Genomic DNA, 15,185 nt, shown 5'->3' with positions numbered 1-15,185 from the left:
ACGATTAATTATCTAAGTTTGTTCAAACCACTGACAGCGGAAACTCGAGCTACCCGGGAGTGCAAAGTGTTTCCGCATAGTGGAGAGTTAAGGGCGGTGAAAACGTCGAGGGTGACCTACCAACCTCCAGAGGTCGCGGGGAAAGTGAAAAGAAAAGTTAAAAATACTCTTCGGCTCTTAAATTAGCATAATTAGCGAGTTCGAAAACAGACACATAAGAGGAAAAGGTTTGGCGGGCTAAGGTAATATTGATCATGATTGGGGGCGTGTAGGGAGAAGTGAGTTGCGCGCGCAGCTCCCGGCCGGTCCCAGCCAGTCCACTGGAAGCTCTGCACCGGGCAGGTCCGTGCCGGTCGTGACGTGCGTGCCGAGCTGTTCCGACCTGCCGTGAGCCGTGACCGTGACTCGGGAGTGCCAGTGAGATATGTGGGTCGCCGTGCCGCCCGGGAGAAGGGGCTCCGTCCCCTGACTTCCATGTAGCCGGGGACCAGGTGGGTACCCCTCCACCCACCCACCCACACCATAACTTAAAAATAAAATATCACATTTATTTATTTATTTTCTTAAAATAGAATAAAGCAAAAAAAAAAAAAACACACTTCACTTTGAAAAATCCTTATAGGCCTACAATTAAAAAGAATTCATCAATGCATTGACTTTTCTCTTGTTTCACATTAATAAAGTTAAGTTTAATACAGTTAAGCCTTAATAAAAAATAATTAAAAAGTAATAATAGTAAAATAAGTTTGCGCAGGCGCTTGGCTGATTACGCTATGTAGTACTTGTACGCCCTATCTATACACACACTATATTTACTATTAAAATTACCATATACTACTGTAAAAAAACTAAATCAGTATTCTATAAAGAATAAGAACGGGTGAAAATCAAACAGTCTTTAATGTTGAATTGTTCATTTTTTACATATGGTTATTATTGTTGACATTGTTTTGATCTAAGAAACATCATGTCGTTTTATGACTGCAAAGATTCTTTCCTATCATCAAGTAACCAATTTTATCTAAGTAAACAACAACCTTTTCGTAATATATTACGGCTACATTTAAAAATGCACCTGTATACATGTTTAATCAGTATTATTATTAGTCTCATAGATTTATTGTACTACTGTTGTAAAAATAGTAAAACAAATAGCATTCATTTTTTTATTGGTAGGCCATCTATATATATAAAAATGAAACTGTTCGTGTGTAACAGCATCACTCACAAACGGCTGGACGGATTCGCCTAATTTTTTTTTTAATTTGTTCGTCTTGATCTGTAGAAGGTTATAGGATACTTTTTATCCCTTTCCCGATTCAGGATTCCGCCCCACTGGTTACAGAAATACCCGTAAGAAATGCATTGCAGCAAACATATGTTATTAAGTGAAAGAGTCTTTTCAAATTTTTTAATCAGCTGTTCTTTGTAAACATATATAATGCGACAAAAAATATATTTATATATAAATTTCTTTACACTTATAGTTTTAAAGCATAGAGTAAGCTTAAGAGAAACGACAAATTTTGTTTAAACTGTTTCTGCAATCATAATATATAAAATGAATGTTTGTGTGTTTGTCCTATATAGACTCAGAAACTATTGGACCGATCACTATGAAAATTTGTATTTTTCTATGTAGAAGGTTTATACGCAATGCCCATTGATGTAACTAACCACCAGGCTGTACTGCAAGATATAAAATTATCAAAGCGCCTGCACATTATAAACTGCAATTACAACACAGTAGTTACGTATATTAAAATATCCAAACACTATTTGAAAAGAAATATACGGGCAAAGCTTAAGAGACGCGTGCGAAGCCGTGGGAAACAGCTAGTGTTTGTATAAAATAATGTTCTTGGTAGACATATTAAACATTTCATCTTTAACTTCGTATTGAGCTCATCTGAATTTGTAACAATTATGAATTAAACACGAACACAAAAATGCAACTGAATACATGTTTAATCAGTATTATTATTAGTCTCATAGATTTATTGTACTACTGTTGACTAAAAATAGTAAAACAAATAGCATTCATTTTTTTATTGGTAGGCCATGTTTTTATAAAATAACGTTCTTGATAGAATATTAAACATTTCATCCTTAACTTTGTATTGAGCTCATTTGAATTTGTAACAATTATGAATTAAACACGAACACAAAAATTGCAACTGAATACATGTTTAATCAGTATTATTATTAGTCTCATAGATTTATTGTACTACTGTTGACTAAAAATAGTAAAACAAATAGCATTCATTTTTTTATTGGTAGGCCATGTTTTTATAAAATAACGTTCTTGATAGACATATTAAACATTTCATCCTTAACTTCGTATTGAGCTCATTTGAATTTGTAACAATTATGAATTAAACACGAACACAAAAATGCAACTGAATACATGTTTAATCAGTATTATTATTAGTCTCATAGATTTATTGTACTACTGTTGACTAAAAATAGTAAAACAAATAGCATTCATTTTTTTATTGGTAGGCCATGTTTTTATAAAATAACGTTCTTGATAACATATTAAACATTTCATCCTTAACTTTGTATTGAGCTCATCTGAATTTGTAACAATTATGAATTAAACACGAACACAAAAATGCAACTGAATATTCATTTATATTTACAGTTTAACAAGACGTTCAGTAAATGAATCCAAACGTTGAATAATGCGAAATGTATGCAGCGGGTAGAAGTGAGAGAAAAGGTCGAAGGTGAAGTGCGGTGTGTATTGAAACCCTCAGCTGTCACATATTAAAAGTCCGCTGTGTAGAGGAATATCGTGACACTTTGAAAAATGCTTTGACTGCCACATTAGTTGAGTCATAGATGAATGAAAATACTCAACCCAGTGTTTTAAAAGTCTTACTAAAGTTTTACTTTAGTAGTGAATATTATGTTTTTTATAAATACCTCCCACGACTAGGAGTGAAACATTTCAAATTTCAATTTCATTGGAGTGTTCTCTATGAAATGCAAACAATTAACTTTACATTTTTTTATATATTTTTTAAGTTTATGTATAGCTGTTTAAATGGCCGTACGATTGAATACAATAGGTCTAAAATATATATATATATATATATATATATATATATATATATACACACAAAATTATTTAGTAAAATCAGAACAAAAATGCTACTAAAAATACCACAAATTGCAGCATTTTAGTAACTTACTTTTCCCTCAAATTGATCTATGTAAATAAAATTATTATTTAAACCTTATTTATAAAATTAAAATACATGATTTGAAATATCAAAAACTTGAAATAACAGTAATTTTGTTTTGGGTTGTCGAAACATATTTTTAATCTTTTTCTGCCGAATTTAGTATGTTACATTTGAATTTTATGCTACGGATTGAGGATTTTCCGACTTCTAAATCTTCGCGTCTGAGAAGGTGAATGGACAAAAACGTACTTTTAAACCCTACGTTGATATCCAGAATTTCATTTAGCTGTTGTAAATGATAAAATTGTGTATTTTTACACTTAAAATCAGAAAATGTTTTCTTAATTTTCAAAGTGTCGTTACTAAAGTGTTGAATCATTCCGATTCGAAAGGTGTTTAAAGATTTAAATTTCTAGAAGAATATCTAGCAATCAAATGTTGGCCTTTAATGACATTAAAAAACGGTACTTTAAAAAGAACGTTTCTTGGTCAAAGGTAAGATTCAGTTGCAAGAAGCTTATGGTATCTCAATAAAAAAATATAGTCTCTAAATAGATTTTGGAAATGAGTCTAAACCAGAAATGGTTTTTTTTCTATAATTTTTCCTAAATCAGACTTTCTCAGAATCTAATTAAAAGTTTCAAGCTCTGAATTCTAATAAAAGTGTTATACTGGGAAATCTTTAATGAACGCATCAGCTTCTTCCGCTGTTAACTGAAATATACTCGTATATTTATAAATGTAGGATGAAAAGAGGGAAAACAGAAGCAAATTTAAAAAAGAATAATACCAGCAAATGCCATTATGTGAGTCTTGCTAGTTTTGTATAAATTATTTGCAGTTTTCCTTTATAAGAAAAGGATGTTATTGAATGTTATTAAATAAATGTTTCTCTTACCATTCTCCCTTTATAAATGCGATTCGGCGTGTGCAGGTTATATCGAGTGTGTGATGCAGTGATTTAGAGGCAAAGATGATGGTTCCTGGGATTGACTTTTGGGATAGGTTATTGATTGAATTTTATCCCTCTTTGCTTGCGCAGTTTATATGGAGTGTGTGATGCAGTGATTTAGAGGCAAAGATGATGATGGTTCCTGGGTTTGACTTCTGGGATGGGTTATTGATTGAATTTTATCCCTCTTTGCTTGCGCAGTTTATATGGAGTGTGTGATGCAGTGATTTAGAGGCAAAGATGATGGTTCCTGGGATTGACTTCTGGGATAGTTTATTGATTGAATTTTATCCCTCTTTGCTTGCGCAGTTTATATGGAGTGTGTGATGTAGTAATTTAGAAGCAAAGATGATGGTTCCTGGGATTGACTTCTGGGATAGTTTATTGATTGAATTTTATCCCTCTTTGCTTGCGCAGTTTATATGGAGTGTGTGATGCAGTGATTTAGAGGCAAAGATGATGATGGTTCCTGGGTTTGACTTCTGGGATGGGTTATTGATTGAATTTTATATCCCTCTTTGCTTGCGCAGTTTATATGGAGTGTGTGATGTAGTAATTTAGAAGCAAAGATGATGGTTCCTGGGATTGACTTCTGGGATATGTTATTGATTGAATTTTATCCCTCTTTGCTTGCGTAGTTTATATCGAGATTGTAATGCAGTGATTTAGTGGCAAAGATGATGGTTCCAGGGATTAAATTCGGGAATAAATTATTGATTGAATTATATATCCATTTGCTAGTGATCAAGGCGACCGAACTGGATTATTGCATCATTAAATACGGTGTAATATTTTATTCAATTTTGGGTTAAATTTAACTATCCTGAGCTGAAATCTTTTACAAAAGATAGATAAGTTACAAGAACCGAAATTCCATAAAATTCCAAAAAATGTATAATTCCTTATCGATACCCCGTATGACTAAGAAATAGACTGTAGATTTAGGCGTACTAGGCATTTTATAAATTTTAAATCAATACCTCAATTGACTAAAATTTAGAGGAGTTTGGTTCAATACTATTCTTCAGCGGATTGTAAGAGTTGTGAAACAAATTATAGTTCCAAACTGAAACCGCAAGTATTATTAAGCCGATTATCAGTTAGTAAGTTATTACTAGAGATTATTTAAACATAAAAACACGTTGGTATTACACTCTAACATTGTCTATTGCATGTTGTTGAATTTCATACCTCAATAATTTTGCATTTAAAAGCTATTCCTTGGTTTAAACATCGATAGTAGAATGTTAATTTAAAACATGATTAGAATGTTGTACAGATCTAGATAAACAGTATATTTATTTTACTCTATACGTTAAAAACTTAATCGTAAGCCATACACTTATCACACTTTTAGATGTTGTAGTACACTTGATATAACACATATTTAGTGAAAACAATCGAGCTACGCCACGTCACGTGTCTTAACAGGCTTAGCTTAGGTTTCATGCAACATCTCTAAGTTATATCTAGTTTCATAAATAAAAAAATTATGCACCATAGAATCCATTCTTTTTCTAAAGAAGTGTCATGAAAAATTTAAAATCTACATATGAAATCTCTCTCGGTTGCCACATTGCCACACTACACATTCAAATTTGTTAATTAAATGTGTTTCTCGTCAGAGTTTAAATAATATACGTATACATAAAAAGCCATTACAAATTTATGTATGTGTTAGGCTACAAGTGTTAATTATATATCACATGTTTGAATCTCTTATAACTGTATTGAGTGTGTTTAAAAATGTAGTTATTCTGCAATTTTTTCGTTGATATCGTTGTTACCCATAAGAAAAATGTAAAAATATTCGCTAAAACTCAACCAAATGCCATGGAGTATAATGCACCATAATGTAACTCAGATTTTCTCTTATAGAAATAAAGCTTCATGCACAGTTTTAAGTTTATAAGGCAGTTTTTGAGATATTGTGAGGAAAGACAGACCAGAAATTTCTCCAGCCTTACTTAGCTAACGCTCAGACAATTATGATATTTCTTCATAACGGTAGGGTTGTATACTGAATGTAATTGAAATATGAGTTTGAATGTTAGAGATGAACTATGTTGTTATTGCGTGGGAGTTTTTCTCTGATTGTATGACTTTGATACTTATGAAGGCTCCCACATTCTTATTAGTATTAGTAATAATTAGTGAAGACTTAGTTATTTATACTAAGCTAAAGGACTAAGCAGTAATCACTAATATGGTTATTAATCTGGATTCTAATCTAGTGAATGTTCAGTTAGTTGAATACTGTCCAAAAATGTAGAGTTAGAATAGTATTAAGTTGAACATCACCTTAAATTCCATCACTATTCTGAAAAAAATCATCAACCAATACTGATAACGGGTAGGGTACGATAAGCGGACCCGGTTTTTTATATCGAAGAATGTAATCATCGATGCCTAATATTCGCACTTCAAATCCTAGACTATCAATCGATATAAAAGTATCTATAGTCCTCAATAACAATCATATGTTTTAAATTAAAATATGGATTTAATATTACAGTGATGAAACAAATTATTATAAGCAAAATTAGGAAAATTGAAGACGACCATATTTGTTCCTCTCGCAGTTACAGTTGTTTCTTTCCCACAAATTTCACATAATGGATTTTTCAGTATGAATCCAACACGTTGAAGCCACGTAAAACATGTTTTATCATCTTTCAAAGCAATGTCGAGTAGTTTTCTAAAATTGACTGCCATTTTTAATAATCAAATGTTACTTATATGTAAAATTGAAAATTACCTTACGTGTATTATTTGAAAGTGTTTACAGCTGTTGATATAGATTATTTAAGTTATTTTTTCAAAATAATTAATCAGTATCGATAGATTATATCGGTGGTTATGATTAAGTAGTATCGTTTGCCAATTTCGATATAAAAAACCGGGTCCGCTTATCGTACCCTACCCCTGATAACTATTTATATTGTGAGGTCTTTCGATAGCAAGTTTATCTTCTTCAGACTCATCACAAAAGTATAGTGAAGAGAGTTATTTTACTTAAATTTTACTTTTGTGATGTGTCCGATGAGATAGCCTTGCTATCGAAAGGCCTCAAAAAATAAAAGGTTATCAGTATTGGTCGGTGATTTGCTTCAATGTAATGATTGAATAAGAAAAGCCAATACAAGCTCAATCTTCAACATTTCCACCTTAAGGATATTTACAGGGTTCAACCCTAAAATAAATATTACTTGATGGACTAAATCAAACCCTGATTGATTACCGTTACTAGTGAATAGGTATTGAATAACCGGCTCTATTGACACGCTGTAGTAGTAACGAGCATGGAATGATTGCTAATTGGTAGTTTGTGTATTAGTAATAACGAGTAGCACGGTGAAACAGTTCAGCTGGTGAATTAAAAATGCTGGGCAAGTGATACATCGCAAATGAATTTCACACTTCTTTATTATTAAATTATACACTGATGATTCGTTCTCTCCTGTATTTAATTCTATATGATTTGAGTATCCTGAAACATTTTAATGTAGTTTTTAATTTACTAATTTTTTGGACTGACGAGAGGTATTTCGTAATTATATCGTGGGCTTTAGGCCAGATCATGAAAACAGACATTCAAACTTCATATTTAAATGAGTTGGAGTGGCTTTTTAAATCACAAAAACCATCGAGTATTTATATTTTTGAAATTTATTATGAAACTCATTAAAAAAGTTTTAAAAATACAGCGTTTTCTTTTAAATTAATAAATTTGAATAATACCCGTTCGATCTTATATAAAATTGTTCTCTTAGACTGTTGCATGGAATTGCATTATGTATGGTTCTTGTTTGAACATTAGAGAACAATAATTTACAAAGTATAGACAATTGTGAGCTTTGGTACTTTGCAGCGTTTTAAACGCTAAGAGCTATTATTATTTATTAAATATAAATAAGCTGACTCCCAATAAACGCGTGAGAAAAGAAAGGTATTACACTCGGATGTCCAGATCCCAACTGGTTGTCATTTATTTTAGGAAAACACTTGCGAGATCCAAAGTTGTAAAAAAAGTAAAGTAAAGATGTCTTATTTTACCTGGCGAAGCTAGAGCTAACAAGCTCGCTCTAACACTTAACTTGAGAAAGAAAGGCTTAAAGGCGACTTCCGAACCACCACCAATAGCCGGGCAGGCGGGCTGCTTGCAAGGACAGCATCGCTCAGCAGTCACCCATCCAAGCAGCAACCACTCTCGACGTTGCTAGATCCGGTTATCTTGCGATAACCGTTTTAACCCGCTACACTACGCCATTGCCCATTGTACGTGAAAGCTAAAATGTCAGCATATTACGTCACGAAGTTAAAGTTGCATAAGACCTCTGTAAGGCGAATGGAATCTTGTATAATTTATTTTACTTATATATTAAAAATATAAAATTTTAATAGGAAATAAAGCAGATGCAATGTATTCCTTACCTTTTCCATGTCACATTTAGTTGTGTTACCGGCAGTAGTAGGGCCTTTGACAGCGTAAGGGTTACTATGGACATTGAATCGTTAACTATTTCACTGTCACATCTGATAGTAGTAGTTTTGTAATAATGTAACCTTTCAGACAGATGAGAAACGGGTACTGACCGTGAGAATCAATGTAAAAAATCTAATGTTGATATTTTTATAATCAGCTCCATGATTTTGTTAGCGTGAGAGTTAGAAAATATAAAGTGTGTAGCGTTTTACCTAGTGCAATATTAATTACTTTTTGGGTACTGGTTCCCCCAATCCAATCTTTTAATTTGAGTGCACTGAGTATAAAAACACTGTACCTTTGTGAATTTAAAACAAGTCTATGCACTCAAACACTGTATATTTTAACTGAGGCAACTTTATCTTGAGACCAACTATTTTTGTTAAGAAAAACCTGTCCAAAATTCATTTGTAATTTTTTTAATATTGCAAGAAACGAACCCGCGATATCTCTCAAAGAGCCGCAGGGTGAAGATTTGAACAAACGTCTAGATTTGAACACTTTAAATTCAAGCTTAACCAATATTGCAACTCGAGTAGAGCCCAAATTGCCATTCGAGTTTAAATAAAATACAGCATAACTATTCATTTAACGAAGTTACGTTATTTGTTTGAGACTATGTTGCTTTGGATATGTGTCTAAAACATCATAGTGAACTCAATTGTGCACATGATTTCTCATTGAGATAATAAGAACACCTCTTCGTCTAGATCAGTCTTTATTTAGTAGGTTAGATGTCTATGATTTCGAAACAATCCAGAGTTATTTGTGAGCTTCTTTGTCACTGACTTTTTTGGGATCTCTTCAGATAGACGTGGACCCCAGATGAGCGGACTAAATCCGTGACAGCGCCAGATTTCAGATGCTTCATTCAGCGTAAGGTGAAATGGAGCTGAGCTCAACATTCCTACTTGCATAAATAACGCATCAGTAATTCTCCTCGTCATGAAACAAAGTATTTGCAACAAGTACCAACGCGTAGACCTTGGACCCTAATTCTCATCGTATGGCGTACAAATAACATTGTCATCAAGACAAATTGACAACAGCGGATTGCCATGTCTTACGCCACGTTCCAGGTCTAAACCTCCCGACTTACCGTTACTAGAGGAATACGCATTGAATAACCGGCTAGGTAGTATATAACTCCACTCATAGATCCCCTTGTGTATGTTAACACCCATTAGGAATCACAAATATTAGTAGGGTAAAGAAACTCGGAAGTTGACGCGATTTCAACTACACTCAATGCTGTTAATCACAAGGCAACAACGATATCAGAAGAAAAAAAGAAGTGAAATTATAAGAAATCCTGTTATGTGATCAGATTAGCAACGCAAATATATTTTTAGGAATGTCTCCAGAGCCAATGCGAGATAAAATAAATTGACTACAATCAATTTTTCCACCGAGTTAAAAAAAACATGCCTAAAGTAACACCATGAAGCAAAGAGCAGACGATTAACAGACTCTACTGTTAGAATCTCTCTAAAGTCACCCAAACAACGAAATGGAACAGGCAAGCCTGCTGGGACAGCGTGAGTACTTAGTCAAAATGTTTATATTAATTTTGTATAGGAATTGTCTTGATTTTATTCAGACAACGAAGAACCTCACGCATACTCTGTTAAAAACTTTTATACACTATTTGGACACTCTTGTCCGTATTTAAAATGTATCTAACACTTCTTATGACACTATTGAGTGAATTTTACAATATTGCACCGGCCGTCATGACCATATTCAGAATAAAAAGAATAAACGCATTGAATCATTTCTTACACGCTCCTCTCACCAAGAAAGAATATCTGTTACAAATAATGTTAACATTAACAACTGGTATCCATAGTGTGTATCATTTTGATTATGCATGGATTTTGTCTAGAGCTCCATACATGACACAGTGGTGAATCAGATCATAATATTTTTTGCAGTACATTTCAGGGATGTTTGCATCGGTGGAGAGCTTCTAAAGTCATTGAACGATAAGGGAGGTGATAAATTAGTAGCTCATGTGTGACACCTGCCACACTAATTATCCTAACCAGGTGTTTACTTTGCTTACCTATCTTCACTTGTACTGCATAATCAGCAGCAAGCCGCCTAATCATGAGTACGCCTAAGAAATATGCATTGATTATCGAAATTATAAAATGGAATACCTTCTTTTGTGGCAATCGTAGCCTTCCTCGTTATCAGATGTCCGCACCACTTTGAGTCTCTACAATCTTAGGACCTTCATGAGCAGAAATCTGGTATTATCTGGTATTACTTCGTTTGGATATCAATGATCAAAGGCTCTGATGGTGTTCCGGCACTTCATTAAGTGTAACTCATTATCAGAAACTAATGGGACTAGAAATAATCGGTTGAGGAATGCAATCTTCGTAAGACGGGATCTCAGATTTTAATCATTTTACAATAATAATGTGATCTTGTTGTGATTCCTACGTAAGGGTGATTTTTCACTGTATATATCTGCGTCAACCTAAATTACTACTTGGACATCAACTCGGGAAGGCATCACCTTCTTGAAGGTAGACAGACTCATATTTGAGTGAGACTGGCAATTCTGGTTGAGCGAACAAATATTGTAATTCGATCAATTTTTCAAGACACTTTGGACACTACCACTTTTCAGAATCCTTACCTGATACAGGTATATAATCGAAAACACTTTTGATTCATTAAAAGGCAGGAGTACGCCCCACAACGTGTTGCGTAACAAGCTTCATTGAGATCGATTGCAAAATTTGAAGTCTACAGCTCATTTTATTTTTGAGATATCCTGTGAACAGAAATACTAATAGATTATTTATGCAGATAATAAATTTTTCTATAACACAAAAAAAAAACACCAAACTCCATGGTTGAACATGCACTATCATATAAACTCGATCTTGACTATGTGGGAATAAAAGTTTCATGCACATTTAAAGCCTGCATATGAAATATTTCTCGAAATATTTAGACACATTCACAACATTTTTATTCATGTATATCGCTTTCATAACAGTGTTCTAATAATTAATAAAAATTCTGGTGGGCTAGGTGTAAAAATATTACAACGCAAGAGTGCTCTGAAATCGAATTTTGTCACCGTCTTCGAGCATTTATTTTCCACTCTTACATGATAAAATCTCATATGCTTTTACACACTTTAGTTACAAATTTATTTAATCTGCTATTTTATTGTTGCTATTATGGTTACCTAAAAGACTAATGTAAAAATATCTTCTAACTCTAAGCCAAATCACATGAAGTGGCATGCACCCTCATCGAATTCGGTGTTATATATGCAATTTAATATATGTAAAATATAAATAATGAAGCTTCTTGCAAAATATAAATTCTGCAGCTCAGTTAGTTTTTGTGATATCGTGTGGACAAAACAAAAAGGGACAGAAATTATCGAAATTATTCAATCTTAACGAGTCATGGGCTTTGCATTTAAACGCTTTCATTGGGCTAATTTAAACGTTTTAAATTTGTCTCTAACTGGAACAGTACTGGGAACTAATCATTTTTGACCTTGTAACACGAAGATTTTAGACTATTTTTAACTGCCACAAACAAGTTAACATTGTGCTAGTAAGACTCTAATTTCACAAAGCATCAGGAAATTGATTATTCATATTTACCATACCAGTTTACACCACAGCATTTGGTTACCAATTTCGATTTGGGGGCCAGTTTCTTGCAATCAAATTAATTAAACAGCAGTACTAATTAATTGGTGAATGGTCTCATGAGACTGACCATGGTGCGCAGCTACCACTAACCAAACAATTATTGTGGTACAACACAATGCAATATCCAGCTATAGACAACGTTGATCAAGCTTTCCAATACGATGGTTAGTCGTCGGTTAGTTTAAGCAATATCGTATTGATTTTAGTGAATTAATTGTACGTCAATAGTTAACGATTCTTTGTTCGAAAATTGGCAATGGAAATATTTAGTTTGAAATGAAAAGATGATTTCGGACTTTTTCCAACATTATGTGTAACATATCCGATATTTCATCTAAAAAAGGCTTAATACATGGGATTAATAAAGCACAAGCCAATAAGTCAAGTAGTTTGACATAAGATTTGAACCCTACCTGAGGTTCAAGGGCTGTCCGATGTAGGTTTACTATACGTAACGGGGTTATTCGCGCCATACCAGGTGAAAAGCTGATGCGATATTTATACGAATAGGAATTTTGGGTTAACCATATCAACTTCCGCTTAATTCACCGACTGAAATCAGGCGTTGTCACAGGCTTAGTCCACGACCGTCTGAAGGAATCCAAAATAAAGTCGGTGCCAAAGAAGTTCAACACGTACTCTTTGCATCGTTTCGACATCATACACACCTAGACAAGGACGTAGCCAGCGAGGGAGTCCAAAGGGTCCGGACGCCCCCCCTGATTTTTAAATTTGTCCATAACCTGTTTTGTTAACGATTACTATTATTTAAATAATTTAGTATTGTTGACATGTACTGCTGAAAGAGTGTTCTCGAGAAAGAAACAGGTCAAAAACTTTTAAGGAAATTGGGCCTTAATCTCGGTCCACTATGGGAAAATATCAGTTGCCTGGACCCCCCAAATTTTTTCCTGGCTACGTTGTTCCACCTAGACTACTAAACCAATATTAATCTAGATGAAGAGGTGTTTTCATTGCCGGAACAGGAGCACTATTGAGTAAACTACGATGTTTGAGATACGATACCAAAGCACGGTGAAGTTACCGAATTTTTTACACATATCGTAGCTACGTTACACGAATAGTTATACGATTATTTCTATCCGAATGTCAATCTACACGTTACTCAAATGTTTTACTTTTGGTTAACTTTGGTTTCTTTTAAATGTTTAGATCTTGACAAGTGTCCAAATCATCGCCCTGTAATTATCTAAGTAAGAGATCAACAAAGGTTACTTATGAATTTAGGACTGGGTTCCTTTAAAAACCTTAAGTGCAGGTAACTGGTTAAAATTCCTCTGGTGAGGAAAGAAGCACATTACAAAAAGGAAGAAAATTTGCGCATATTGTATTGTAAATCTAAACATTTAGATTGAAACGAAGACACACTGGGTTTTCAAACTGACAGAAATGCGAACACAATCCTTCACACAAAATTTAAATCAGAGGCACAGAAAGTTTATGATATATTAGAGCTGAAAGAAAGTGTACTCAAATAAATTCAGACGATATAGAGCCGCAGTTACAGGGAGTCTGTAAACTATCGGAAAGCTATAAAGGGTGCTGCGGCAGAGCTCCCTCCATTACTGAGCCAGGATGAGCCAACACTTCTTGTTTACATATAAATAGCGAATTGGCTTCCCACATAACAATCTGTGAATAGCGCGAACACAGCTCTCCTGCCAATAACTTATTTCTAAAGGAACTTATAAGAAACGTTACTTTTATTGGCAGAGAAAACATCCGCTGTGTCAACAGCAAATTTGGACTGAGATTTTCTCACAGTGCTTTCCCGAGGGACCTTAATTTCAGTTTTATTGATAAACATACTTTTATTATGAAAATACATGACTTAAAAATATTGTTTTTGAACACAACATTTATATTTTAAGAGAGTCATTTATATTGCTTTTTAACAGTTTATTACTGTATTATGTTGCAAGCAAATAAAACAACTTTATATGGTGGATATGGAATACAACTAAATTGTATTAAAGTCAGTTGATTCTTAGATATGATCATTAAAAGACATGATCGTTATTTTTTTAATGAAATTATAGGTGTCACTCGAGTTTTATTTACTAACCAGAGAATATGTTACCTGTTTTGTGTTTCAGTAGTAGATTGCTGTTTTTATTTGTAACCTTGCATCAAATTAAAAAAAAAAAAACTCGTCATTTATTCTTTGACGAAGATACGGGTGGTCATAACGTATCACACATAGTATCACAGTTATCTCTGTTTTATCGTAGTACTGCAAAGCTTACGTCTTATAATTGAATTGATAAACTAATAATATTGGTGCTGACTTTAATTGAAGTTATTTTTTGTATTGTTGTAAAAATAAGGAGAAATTTGTTTACCCTATTTCATCATCTACCCACAAAGCTCATGGTGATAAATAGATTAATCGATGATTTTATCTACATATTAGATAAGTAACTTCTAAAATTACTGGGTCTCTGTTTCTCTAACAGCAGGATTTACCATGATCCAGTTTGTTTTAATTTTCATGACTAGGTAATTGGCTGAGCGTTAATGAAGCCTATCACTCGTAAGGCTGGAAAAAATTAATTTATGTCTTTCTCTCTGTCCCTCTGTCCGCACGATATCCCAACAACGGATCGACCCAAAGACTTGAAATTTCACGTGTAGCTTCATGTCACTCCATGGTATTTGATTTGCGGTGAAAATATTTTTACATTGTTCTTATGGATAACCATAATGCATAAGCAATGAGAAAATTTATAGAATACATAATTTTGTAAACAAGCTGAGTAAAGTCAAATTGGATGTTAACTTGTAACATATTAAAATATGAAGATTATTCATACGGTAAGAAAAATAAATAATAGAGAGATACT

General features: G+C 33.5%; 1 protein-coding gene across 2 annotated transcripts in view; it reads left to right on the top strand.

The window, feature by feature from the left end:
- Nucleotides 1–331: 331 nt before the first annotated feature.
- The window catches only part of LOC124357542 (gamma-aminobutyric acid type B receptor subunit 2), a 199,837-nt gene continuing 184,983 nt past the window's right edge, over nt 332–15,185 (top strand). For both annotated transcript variants that reach the window (XM_046809462.1, XM_046809444.1), the window contains exon 1: nt 332–491. The gene's annotated coding sequence lies outside the window, so the exon portion shown is untranslated. The remainder of the gene's footprint in view (nt 492–15,185) is intronic.

The sequence above is a fragment of the Homalodisca vitripennis genome, chromosome 1 (genome assembly GCF_021130785.1).
Source record: "Homalodisca vitripennis isolate AUS2020 chromosome 1, UT_GWSS_2.1, whole genome shotgun sequence".
NCBI classification, from domain to species: Eukaryota; Metazoa; Arthropoda; class Insecta; order Hemiptera; family Cicadellidae; genus Homalodisca; species Homalodisca vitripennis.
This window is presented reverse-complemented; position numbering and strand designations above follow the sequence as displayed.